Source organism: Podarcis tiliguerta (assembly GCF_965153285.1).
Source record: "Podarcis tiliguerta genome assembly, chromosome: 5".
Classification (NCBI taxonomy): domain Eukaryota; kingdom Metazoa; phylum Chordata; class Lepidosauria; order Squamata; family Lacertidae; genus Podarcis; species Podarcis tiliguerta.
In genome coordinates this window covers 81,471,422-81,484,619 of record NC_139538.1, presented here as the reverse complement: position 1 = coordinate 81,484,619, position 13,198 = coordinate 81,471,422, and the positions used below count along the sequence as shown (strand labels likewise).

At 40.5% G+C, this 13,198-nt stretch overlaps 1 protein-coding gene across 2 annotated transcripts in view; it reads left to right on the top strand.

Annotated features, from left to right (window-relative positions):
- The window catches only part of LRMDA (leucine rich melanocyte differentiation associated), a 740,402-nt gene that overhangs the window by 291,003 nt on the left and 436,201 nt on the right, over positions 1 to 13,198 (top strand). The gene's annotated exons all lie outside the window — the stretch shown is intronic.

The following is a 13,198-nucleotide window of genomic DNA, read 5'->3' as shown; positions in this document are numbered from 1 at the left end:
AAAGCAGGGCTCATCTGGAAGATAAAGCCTCCACTGGCTGTGTGTCCACAGCAAGTTCCAGGTGGGGAACAGCAAGTGAGAATGACAGAGAAGGATAAATAGAATACCTATGGGTGCAGGTAAATGGAGAGGTGAGAGAAGGGGGCAGGGCAGGAAGTAACGGCAGTATAGAGACAGAACAGAATGGAGAGAGAAAAGAAGACCAACGCTGCCAAACCTTTCCCAAGAGAGAAGGAGAACACATTAGCAGAAGAATAGGTGAAGGTCTGTGGCAAGCCAGTGGTGAGTCAAGAATGTGGAGACAGAAGAGTGGGGTAGGCGGGGTCCCCACTCTACGGAAAACTCAGGAATTACCAGGAGGTAATGAACCTTTTGTAATAAGCGAAATACAGATAGTGTCTTGGATCAACCGAGTCAGGGGCTCACCAGGTGAGGAGCTTGCCAGACATCTGGGGGTCTGAAGATCCTTGGAACTTGAAAGAGAAAGGATGGTAGCACTCACAATAGCTTTAAAAGATGAAACTGCATATATTATACAATCAAAATACCACAATAAAATCCATAACCGGAAAACAGAGCATAAAATCTAACAGGAACCACAATCCATTCATTTAGTTGAATTAAAAGCTAAAACCATCTTTAAAAGCTAAAACTGGTCAGCTGCAATAAAACACAGCAGCAGAAATTAATAAGAGTCTTATATGATGTTAAGTCAGAATGGGAGGGTGCGAAAAAGGTTCAAGAGAACAAAACAGCCTAGTGCTGAAAAGACAATAAGGTTGGTGCCTGGCAAGGGTCTCTAGGCTGGGCTTTGGTCCCCATATGCTGTTGGACTACAACCCCCATCATCCCTAGCTAGCAGGACCAGTGGTCAGGGATGATGGGAGTTGGAGTCCAACAACATTTGGGGACCCAAAGTTGAGAAAGGCTGCCCTAGGGTGAAGTTGTGGAAGTGCTCAATCAACATCAGGAATAGACTGCCAAGGGCTAGCAAACTGAAGGCCAGTCCAGACAAGATGGAAATGGTGAATGGTTCATTCTCCTTTGGTGGTTTCCAACTCATTCTGGATGAGTTTTCACTTTAGGGGATGCTTTTAGATAGGCCTTGTCTTGGGATGCTCAAGGGACATCTGTGGTGCAAAGTGCCTTCCACCAGTTGTGGCCTCTTCTCAGGAGGAGGCCTTGCAGTCAGTTATGCAAATTTTTATTGTGTGCTAAGCAAGAAATAGCAGTATTGATGATATGGGCTATTCCTATTAAAACTGGATTCATATGGTATGAGTTAAGAGTTAACAAAACTGACAAATGGTCAAAGTCAGAAATTGAAGTGAGTTATTTTGTACCTCTGAAACCAAGTGGAAATTCTTTATTTTTATTTTTATTTAGGCAGCTAAGAAACAGTGCTTCATCGCTAGGCATCTCCATAAGTTCAGTTTTGTAAGCAATTTATTATTTTTGAAGTAAGTATAATGGACTTGCTTTTTGTTTGTTTTTAATTAGCAGCTGTAACTGAATTGTGATTAATGTAATCGTAGTTATTGTAAGATCTGCTCTTTAAATTAAAAGGGGGTGGCAAGTGTGGTTGTTGATGGCACTACTTGCTTTTGGTGAACTGCAGCCTTCACTGAACGAGGTTGGCTGACTTATTTGCTCTTGTTTTAGAGTACTTGACCATAGGTCCACCGTCCATTTGATAACAGAGAGTAATTCTGTGTGTTCAGGTTATCAAGTGATCATTATAATTACCATCTGAATAATGCAGAATGTGAACTCACCTGCAAATGCAAAACGGAACTGTATTGCATTGGGTTGTATTTGCTAGTTGTATAGTAAACAGATGTTTTCACCATGTTGCTTGTGAATTTTCACCCACTCTTCCTCCAACCTGACTTGGTCTCCTTGCCCCAGTGTTCTAATTTAGAACACTGTAAATAGCTGGAACCCATTATTGCTATTTTCTCCCAACTATTTTGTTTACACCTAACAGGGACTATGCATATAAACTGCAAGAGTGGTAGCATTATGAATTACTGCCAAGCACATGAATTTTAAACAATGGCAGGAGACCCTGACCCAGTTAGCTGCTCTTTAAGGTGTAATGTTACAGTTGCTAGTGCTGATTTAGGAGGTTGTTTTCTACATTTTGGCATAGGCCTAACAGACCCTATGGCACAAAAGACGGCCTTGACAGTTTATGGAGTCTAATAATTAGGTTTCAGGGAGACTAATCACACATTTTCAACTGCTGTTTTGGAAAGAAAAAAAAAACACCGACTAGCTTGCTACAGATGTTACTCTCCTTTAATTTACTGATGTGCAATTTTCTGTTCATAAGTCAAGGGAAAATGAGAGGAGCTGCTCCCATTGAATATATGGTATTTTAATTGACTTACTGGAATAAAGTTTCCAAATGGGCACATAGGGAGTTTCTTACATTATTTCCTTTTGTGGTAAGATTTATTGTTGCCTCCCTGTACACCACTTTGTACTTTCAATCACACTATATTCAGAATCCGTAATGGTTTACCTACTTACTGGTATAATTCTAAATTCATAGATTGCCAAAGAATGTGTGTGCTTCATAATCCTATATTTCATGGACCATGTATCAAAGTATTATCTCAGTCTTTAGCTATCTTTCTTTTGTTGTAGATGTGGTTAATAGAAGAAATAAAACCATGTCATGGCAGTACAATAAACCTTCTGCTCACCCCGTAACTGAATTATTCTTGCTAATTACAATAAACATTCATTTTCTTGTTTATATGTACAGCCCCTCAAACTTTAAATTTATCATTTCCCCCTCTTACTTTTGATGTTGCTGATGCACATTTAATCTCAATTTATTTCAGCTAGTCATAGTTACAAAGCTTAATGTATGGAAACAATATTTATTCCAGCAGCTGTTAAAAATCTGTGGATATGGATTAATGTCAGCTTCTAAATGTGCAGTACTTTAGTTAATTCCATCCAAGGACAGATGATATCATCCCGTAGGAAGGAATATATTAGAAACTGTCAGCTGAAAGGTAGTAAAAGTAGGTGATATGTTATAAGGAGGACTAAAAGGTCATTCAAAGAAGAGATATTGCTAATAAGTCAATTAAAATTTTTGCACTGACATTTTACAAATTTCTGGGTAAGCTCTAAAACATTTTCTAAGCTAGCTAAATTCACATCCCAGATTGGAAAAACAGAAGTCATGTCTGTTCTCCACAAATCCTACAGGAGATGAGTGAATTGGGAGTCAACTACCCTGAGATAATCCACTTGGAGGGAGTGAAAAGAGGGGGAGGGGTTGATCATGCAACCTGCACAACTAAATCAGCATATTATTGAAGAGCTGTGCTTTGAAGTGAGGGCCCTGAGCCTTAAAATGCCATTGGTTGTTTTGTGAAAACACAGACTATCCGATTTTGGATAGTCCTATTTTGGACTCTTTTTAGCTAGAAAGCTACCTCATCCTATTCTGCCCTTCAGTTTTATTATGACTCTCTTCCTGTGCACAGGGTTTGTCGCAGCTTCTTGCCAGAATCAGCTGGGATTTGAACCATGATAAGACACTCTGGTCTAGACAGACTGCAGAGGCTTACACTCCCATGTTCTGCATTGGTGCTCCCTGACCTCACCTTCACTATAAATGCTTCTAAATTTAGCCTTACTGGTATTGTTTGGATGGGTGAGGATTGCTATTTAGGCACCAGTCAGGCATTGCTCACCTTACTCCCTCCATGGCTTACTCCCTCCATGCCCAGTACCTGCTTTCTTCCCAACCCGTTTTCCAGCATATCTGCTGCCTTCTTGTTTTCTTATCCTTTCATGCTGATCCTCAACAGCAAAACACCTGGGTCATTGGACAGCCACTTTCAGAGGCTTACAGATGTTAAGGGGGTTGCATGTCTGCCATCAAAAGGAGCAGCCCTGCTTCTCTACCCTGTTGTTCCTTTCCCTCTCCACCCTCCTGGTAACTGGTGGTATTGTCACATTGTGAGTTTATTCAATTCTGCAAATGACAAGCAATAAAGTCGGGAGCGGGAAAATTTTCAGTTGCTTAGAGCCTGGTAACCTGAACAGATTTATGAAGGAAATTGAAGTGTGCTTCCAACTAATACTTTTATTTGAATGTTTACATTGATCAGTGCTCATTTTGTTTAAATACTGAGACTACTGAGAAATGGGCAAAATTAAGTCACAGGAAATTATTATTTTGTTTATTTACAGTTTTATTCAAGAATATTAAAACAGTAGACAACTATTATTAAAAGAGCCGAGACAGAGGAGGAAAAACAGCATTAAAAGCAGATCTAAAAGTATATTGCAAAGTCTTTGTTTTCTATATTCCACCTCCTCGTCCTTGTCTGCACTTTTAAGTGTATCCTTAGCCTTGTTAACTGCACACTTGAAATTTCCTACAATGCAGACTGCATTACATTCTGTTCCTCATATTGGAAATTTCATCAGTATTCTACTTTCCCACAGAACTGGAAAATTGCCAGCTATCCAGAGATGTTAAGCAACCATTTATTCACCTAGAATCTTAGAATCATATAATTGTAAAGTTGGGAGGGACTCCAGAGGTCATCTGGTACAACCTTGTGCAGTGCAGGAATCTCAACTAAAGCATCCATGAGAGATGGCCATCCACCCTCTGCTTAAAAAACCTCCAAGGAAGGAGAATCAATCACCTTCTGAGGGAGTCTGTTTTACTGTTGGACCCTTTTACTGTCAGAAAGTTCTTCCTGATCTTTTGTCAGAATCTTCTTTCTTGTAACTTGTAGCCATTGCTTTGGGTCCTACCCTCCAGAGCAGGAGAAAACAAGCTAGCTCTATTTCCCATGTGACAGCCCTTTAGATATTTGAAGATGGTTATCGTAGCTCGTCTCCATTTCTTCTTATCCAGGCTAAACATACCCAACTCCCTCAACTGTTTCTCATAAGGCCAGGTTTATAGATCTTTGATTATGTTAGTTGCCCTCCTCTGCACACATTCCAACTTGCCAATATCCTTCTTAAATTGTGGTGTCCAGAACTGGACACAGTACTTCAGGTGTGGTCTGACCAAGGCAGAATAGAGCTGGACTTTTTCTTCCCTTCATCAGGGCAGTATACATCTGTTGATGCAGCCTAGAATAGCATTAGCATTTTTGTGCTGGTGCATCACACTGTTGACCCTCCGATGTCGTGGTGATGAAAATCTGGATCCCCCCCTCCATATGTGTGGCACAACCTAGGTCGTGGCAGGCAAGTGGAAGGTCCACCTTCGGGGCACTCTACCTGCTGCTCCCCTCCACCACCGCCAGGTACTGAGCATGAAATAGAGGGCCAGTTTGCCCACCCACCTCAATCCCACTGCACCTGTTTTGGAGTTGGATTCTGTATCCATCCACCCCTGCAACCTGGTACTCGAGCTCAATGGAGCTGTTGCCTGGCATACCCTGGTAGAAGCACTCCCTACACCTGGCCGGCAGCAAGAAGGTGAACTTGACCTGCGGGGGTGGGTGGGCATCACTGAGGATCCTTTGGGGCATCCCTAAAAGCAGCAGCAGCCTGAGCACAGAGGCCATGGCTGCCATCATCGTTGGGGTCCTTCCTGCCACCAGAAGGAGAGCAAAGCTGAGCTGCCTGCTTGGAAAAGAAGAGGTAGTCATACTTGGGAGGGAGGCAGGCGACAGAGGAAGCACGGAATGCAACTCCAGCCTTCCACTATGATGGCACTGTGCACATTTCTCTTGTTACAAGCGTATTTGGATATTGCGCTCTTGTGTGAACTTGTGCAAGAGTGTGGGACCAAAAGATGGGATATTACAGGATCCAATCAGCAGCCGGGGGGGAGGGGCTTCTGTAATTGTGCTAAATCAGGACTGTTGATGGGTATGTATTTGTGCAGTTGGTTGTTCCATCCAGGTGTAGAACCTTACATTTTTCTCTATTGACATTCATTTTGTTAGTTTGGAGCCAGTTCTCCAATCTGTTAAGGTCATAAAGGTAAAGTGACCCCTGACTGATAGGTCCAGTCGCAGACGACTCTGGGGTTGTGGCGCTCATCTCACTTTACTGGCCAAGGGAGCCGGCATACAGCTTCTGGGTTATGTGGCCAGCATGACTAAGCCACTTCTGGCGAACCAGAGCAGCACATGGAAACACCGTTTACCTTCCCGCTGGAGCAGTACCTATTTATCTACTTGCATTTTGACATGCTGTCAAACTGCTAGGTTCAGGTCATATTGAATCTTAATTCTGTTTTCAGTGGCATTAGCTACTCCTTGCTGCTGTCAATGTGGTAGGCCGAGATTTGATAGGGTAAGAACCTCACTTCCTAGGCTGGGCTGCTCCATGGTGTTTTTGTTGTCATACGCCAGGCTTTGCTAGGAGGAGGGAGCCGAGTTTGTGTTCCCTATCTCACTCCAAATAGAGTCTTTGGTAATGTCTGAGCATGACTTTAACAATTGAAAGTGTTTGTCTACCCAGTGAAACCAGAAATGGCCATTGCTTTATCATAAAATAAGCAGAGACTTTGTCTAAATCATGTAGCTCTTGGAAAGCCAAATTAATTAGGCGGAGATGTTGCAGATTCCATGAATGAAGCCATTTTTTTTTGCTGCTTAAGCTACTTTAAAAGTTTAGCATATATATATAATTGGAGTACTTTTGAAATGTGCGTCAACCCTGGCAGTGAGTGATTTAGTCTACCATATTGCTGTTGCAGCAGTTTTTTTTAAAAAAAGTTCTATCTAGAAAAGTCAATTTTATTTCATTCTTTTCATCCCTTTAAGTCTTCGTTGTATTATTATTGATGCATATAAGTGGCTTTTTAAAACATCTAGCCATCTGTGTAATATGTTTCTAATGATCACTCTTGATCAGATATTTTTCAGTATGCCACATTTATATTAATCAAAGAGTGAACTGTTTTCTAAATTAATGATCTTAAAGTTGTTCCAGCTTGATAGTAGTGAAGGGGTAGTGGTGTCTTTGAAAAAGATTTGTTAACTTTAAGGACTTTCTGTTTCAAACAGACTCCTTTTGGGAATGAGATGCACCTGCTAGAAATTGAGTGCAGCAATACAAATTTATAGTGTTAATTTTTCACTCTTTCAATGTCCAGGTGCTGCTGCTACTGTAGATGTAACCAGAGGTCAGTTTAATTAAGATCGGCCCTTTTCTCTTGGATGATATGTGCTGAATTGTTGTCACTGAGGGCCTCTCATCCTTTTGTCCAATGCCAGCAGCTGGTGACAGCTTGGCAAATTATGAGTTTCTTGGCTTAAAACAGACTAAATTGCAGACAAAACAAGCCATCAGCTGAGTAAATACCGCACCTCTGTTTGGCTTCATGGGAAAGGAGGAGATTAGCATGAGTACTTAGTGTTCATAATTACTAGTAAGAGGCAAATAGTAGGCTCAGGCTGACTGGAGATTGTTCCATTATATCCAATTAACACCCACTTGATTGTTCTTAATTACTTGGGTTTGATGACAGCAGAGCAGACATGTCATTCTTCAAACGTAGAACTACCACCTGGGTCACTGATATACCTACACACAATGATAAAACATTAAGTTCATTGTGAAAGGGCTGTTGAATATTGTGGCTGTTATGTAATCATAGGCGGCGGGGGGGGGGGGGGAAATACAGAGTCTTTTGTTTATTTCTTAGCTCTTCTTCATGAGCTTGAACTGCTAAAATGGAATTCTCTTGCGCCAACTTTCACAATGCCGGGGGATGACATAGATATTGCTGGGAGATATTCTAAAATAAAGTGCTGGTGATAATCAGAAATAAGGTTAAATTGCCTGATTTGAAACTGGCAAAATGCTGTAAATGAATAAATGCAACTTTGGACACAGGGGACTGTTTGTTTGTTTGTTTGTTTGTTTGTTCCTTGAAGTAGATTAATTTTCACCCAGACCCAAACACTTCTTTTGAAAATTCAGAAGGCGGGGGCTTTAGATATAAATGCCACAGCCATCTTTTTGCTTGCATTGATCCCTGGGCAACAGTAAATAGAAATTAGAGTGCACTGGAGCTAAAGTTGGAAACCTCTCTGTCTTGACCCTAGCAAAAACCACTGAGCTTTTTGTGTGTATGTGTCTATTTGCCGTAACAACCCGGCACAGCCACTCTTCTGCAGTTTTATTGCCAAAGATGTGATAAAGTCAGTTGTGACGAGTGATAAAAGGACCCCCCCAATAGTTCATGTGCAACTATCCTTCCTTCCTTTTTAATTTTAGACTGTTTGCTTTAGCGATTTCCCTTTTCATTCAACTCCTGTTGTTTATAGCAGGGAACTATAAATATTTGTCCCTCTTTCAGGGAACCCCATAGAGCCAAAATATGAGCTTTTCATCTTTAGCTGATTTCAGTTTCATGTGGTCCAGTTTTGTTTTATTTTCGACTGAATTTTTCTTGGAATCCTTCTGAGTCCACCAATGCTTGAAGTGTAGGATCCAGCCTCGCTACCTTTTATGCTGTGCCCTTAGCAACTTTAGAAGGCTACCAGATGGCATGAGTTGGCTGAAATGGGGGGACAAGGAAGATGGGGCTTGTGGATTTCATTTATACTTTCATTTTATTTCATGTATTTATACCCCACTTTTAGGAAGTCTTAACAAGGCAGCTTACAAAAAAGTAAACTAATCAATGATAGTAAAAACAATAAAATACATACAGTGAAAGAAAGTGCAGCTAAAAGTATTCATGAAAGCCAGTCAGGACACACAGATTTGTAAATTATATTGCCTGTCTCCCCACCTCAGCTCCAAATAATTCAAGCACAAGGATCCACTAATTTGTGCTAAATTGGTAAAGAATCCAAACTCAGTACAACTGACCTGTGCTAAATGATATTGAGTGTGTACCCTTCACAGTGCTCCATGATTTGCTTTACACTATACCCTGATACTGAGTCTAATGCTTGAGGGACAGCGAGTTTTTGTAAAAAATGGTATCATCAAACACCTTCACTCAGTGCAATTAACCAAAGAGTATTTTCAGATATAAAGGATTTGGTTGCAATTTTCTTTATCCACCCCACCCCAGCAGTTGCTTTCCCCCCTAAGTTTAGAGGGATGCCTGCTTTGTTTCATCATGGCGTCTTTTTTGGGGGGGGGGTAGGAGGAAGAGAGAAAGAAACAGGGAGATACTCATGTATATTCTGTTGTGCATGTAGAACATGCCATGTGGCCCTTTGAATTGAGGTCATCTCTAGTGGGGTAGCTTTATAATTCCAGTCTGTTCCTTCCTTACAGGTGTCCTTTAAGGGAGCGCTTTAAGAAGTTGTACTCAATTTAACTTAAGACATAAGTAATTCTTCCAATTCAGAGCAATGGCTCAGAACCTTGGTAAATGTTCGTCGTGCTAAGAAATTATCTTAGTTTCCTTCCCAAATGTTATTTTATGTATTACTGTAATGGCCTTGTTCTCTTAGATATGGTCGAATGGCTATATCAACCAGGCTCATTTTTATGCTGTCTCTTGGTTTCTTCAGTTTGCCATTCAGGCATCAAAGCATGTACCTTTATCTAATTTTCCTGGAATCTTTCTCTCTCTCCCTCCCCCCACCCCAGGTGTAGTTCCCACATTTAAACCTAGTACAACATACCACTTAAGGGGAGTAATATTGGGCCCTGTCAGAGGTACAGTGGTGCCCCACAAGACGAATGCCTCGGAAGACGAAAAACTCGCAAGACGAAAGAGTTTTTCGTTTTCTGAGCTGCTTCGCAAGATGGATTTCCCTATGGGCTTGCTTTGCAAGACGAAACGTCTTGCGCCCTTTTTTTTTTTAAAACGGCCAATGCATTCCTATGGGAAACCGTCAATACACATTGGTGCTTCGCAAGACGAAAAAACTCGTAGAACGGAAAAACTCGCAGAACGAATTAATTTCGTCTTGCGGGGCACCACTGTACATGGAAGGGGACATGTCTGGTTTCATTTGCTGTTCTTTTCTTGCGTAGATCTACTTGCATCTGTGGGGGCCCACCCTTCTCCAATTTGTACTTCTGATAAAGTTCATGCCAGAATACGTTTGTTGTTAGTCTTCAATGAAACATCACTGCTTTTGTTTTTTTTCAGAAGACAAAGCAATTTAATTCCACAAAACCCTTAAATCCCTCAGTCACTCACTATTATAAATTCCTGTATATACTACTGTTACTTAATAACCACACATATTAAATGAAAATATTTTTAAAAACATGTATTTTGAAAATCTATAGTACAATGTACATACAAAGCACGGTATTTCAGAGTGTGCACTGTACCAGAAAATAAATGGTATTGCTTATAAATTAACAGCAAAGGGCATTCTTCAGTGTGAAATACCTAAAGAGGAAGAAAATGTTTTCACTTTGCCAGTTCATGATGAATGTTAAGCCCAAACCATGGCTTAGTACGAATGAGGAAATGTGCAGGTTCCTTGACAGAAGATTGTAGCCCCTTTGCTGCTCCTCTGGGCTTACTGCCACCACACTACTTTGAGCTAAGCCATGGTTTGGCTTAGCATTATGTCTGAATCAGGGCTAATGGCTTTTATCCCCCAAACAAACAACAATTGGAAAGTCGGAGGACAAACATTGGCTACTCTCAGGATTCTTCTGGCAGTTAGTTACAATGGATGCACATATTTACAAGCTAGGTTTTATAAACTGTTTTTACAATAAGAATAGCATAAAGTGGCATACAAAGATTTAAAACTGTACAAGAAACAATATAGAAGAGGAAATGAATAATTTTTCCAGTTTCTTGCAGTATAATATGCGAATCAAGCCCATATTATTATGATGATGATTATTATTATATTTACTAATTCAAGCTATGGTCCTTTGAATGTTTACTTGGCTGCATTCAAGACAGTGAACTTTCTTCAGGGTAGTCATGCATAGGATGATAATGAAAATCAGCACATAATATGTTTATTATATTATTTATATGTTATTTTTCTTAAGTCAAAGCCCAGCACAAGTGGTTTATACATAGAGTGAAAACAACTAAACATTTGCACCACATGAATACAAGCAGCCCCTGTTTACACATGTTCAATATGTGTGCGGCCATGTATAGGTGCATTACGCCGAACCCAGAAGTGACATGGAAATGTCATAAAGATGTCACTGAAACGTCACTAAAAGGGCAGAAGGGGGGGCGGGATGCGGTTTTTACAGGCTTTTTCAATGGGTTTCAATTATACGCAATTTCACTGATGTTTGTGGTGCCTCAGAATGTAACCCCTGCGTAAACGAAGCCTGTCTGTACAAAAAATGCAGCCCTTTTACAATAAATTTTCAGAATTCCTAAAAATGAGAAAGAGAAGCTGAAACAGTAATTCTAAGATGTTGCATATAGATATTTATGATTTTAAGTAGCTTGGGTTTTTGACTTGGGCTGTAAATTTTCAGGCATTCATTTTGATGATGTGGGCATTAAAATAGCAAAATGTCACATTAACTTATCTGAACACTGATTCTTTATTCAGTCAGTTCTTGTGAGGGGTGGGTGGGAAGGAAACAGGCTTCATTTATATTGGTAGTCCCCCCCCCCCAAACTTAAATTACACTGAAGCATTTGGGGAGGATGACATGTGTGCATCTTTGTCATATCTTTTATCATCACTACCATTTCTCCATCTAATACAACTTGTGACAAACGCGAACGTTAATTACAGTTAACAAAGCAATGCGATGTGAAGTGTTCATATATTTTTTTAAAGGAAAGAGCCAACCCAATCAGTGAGATTTCATCTTACGCTGAGCTTCCAGTCAAAGTTCAGAAGTCAGAAATCAAGTACCATCAGTTATCAAATTATGTTAATGATTCTAATGAAAGCTTCTGGTATTTTGCTCAACACTGTGTTACTATTATGGTTACTAATAGGACAAGAAAAGCTGATAGCCGTGAATAAATTAAAACTGACTGCTAGTGTTCTTTTTTCATATTTGACAATCTGTTTAGTTACTGAGAGTTTTCATGTAGGGCTCGTGTTAGGGTACAGAGTGTATATTTTAATCATATTAGCACACATAAAAAACTACTTTCACATATTATTAAGGCTGTGGGATGCAAACCATCAGAATAAAATAAAATCAATGTGAAAGGCCAACACATACCCGACAGTTGTGCCTGGGTTCTGACTGGGGATTGGGCAGCCAGTGCCATAGAGATTCCAGGTCACTGTACAGAGCTCATGATTGCATGAATGCCTCCCCCATCCAGTGCGAGAAAAGCCCTAGAATTTTCCATTAGAGAAAAGAGATGTGGCGTGAGGGAGAAGCTAACTATGGGGAGATGGTGCCAGTTTTCCTAACGCTCCAGAAAATTTGCATGCACACACAGACTGCAGGAAGTTGCAACAACTTTCTGCTATCCTAACCTATATCACGCCAGCCCCATCACTTGCAATTTTATTTCTATTTTTACCTTTACCAGTGTTACATTATTTCATTACTTTTAGCTAATGATAAATATACAGTGCAGTCTTTGTTAAGTAGTTTAGCAAGCATCTTAAGTTGCAAATGCTGCTGGACTTTGTCAAATGAACACAGCTATTTTTGCCAGTTCACATCTCTTGGAGTAAATGGACTTCCTTCCAAACACTAATACTGGTTTGTAAATTATCTTGCCGCATCTTGGATCATTTTTGCACCCTGTCTTAACATTTCTTGAATAATTTTTGGCGCCGTCTTTCCAGCTTTATGTAACAATTTACCAGGAAGCCCATTTAATGAATATGGGTTGAAAAGGGCAGTTTACATTCTAAAACTAGGTCTAAAACCAGACTGGAGTAGATTCAAATAATAGTCTCATTCAGAAAACTCTGGAGCTGATACGCAGGCACACCATATTGAATACAGGTTGATAGGTCTTAATATTGCCAGGGTCAATGGTAGATTTATTTAACAAGGGCTTCACCTCAGCCCCTTCAGGACTTTGGGGCCCATTCCTCCCTAAGGACAGCATTGACTACTACTCAGAAACAAAGACTATGGCATGCCAAAATTTGCCATTTTAAGCAGCCCATATGGACAAGAGTCAGCTATGCACATGAATGTAGAAAGAGCCCTATGCTCAGCCCAGAATTCTTTTCTCACAGTGGCCAACCAGATGGCTGTGGGAAGCCCACAAGCAAGACATGAGCACAACAGCCCTCCCTGTTACTGTTCTTCACCAACTGGTATTAAGAGGTAGAACCATCCAGAGGGG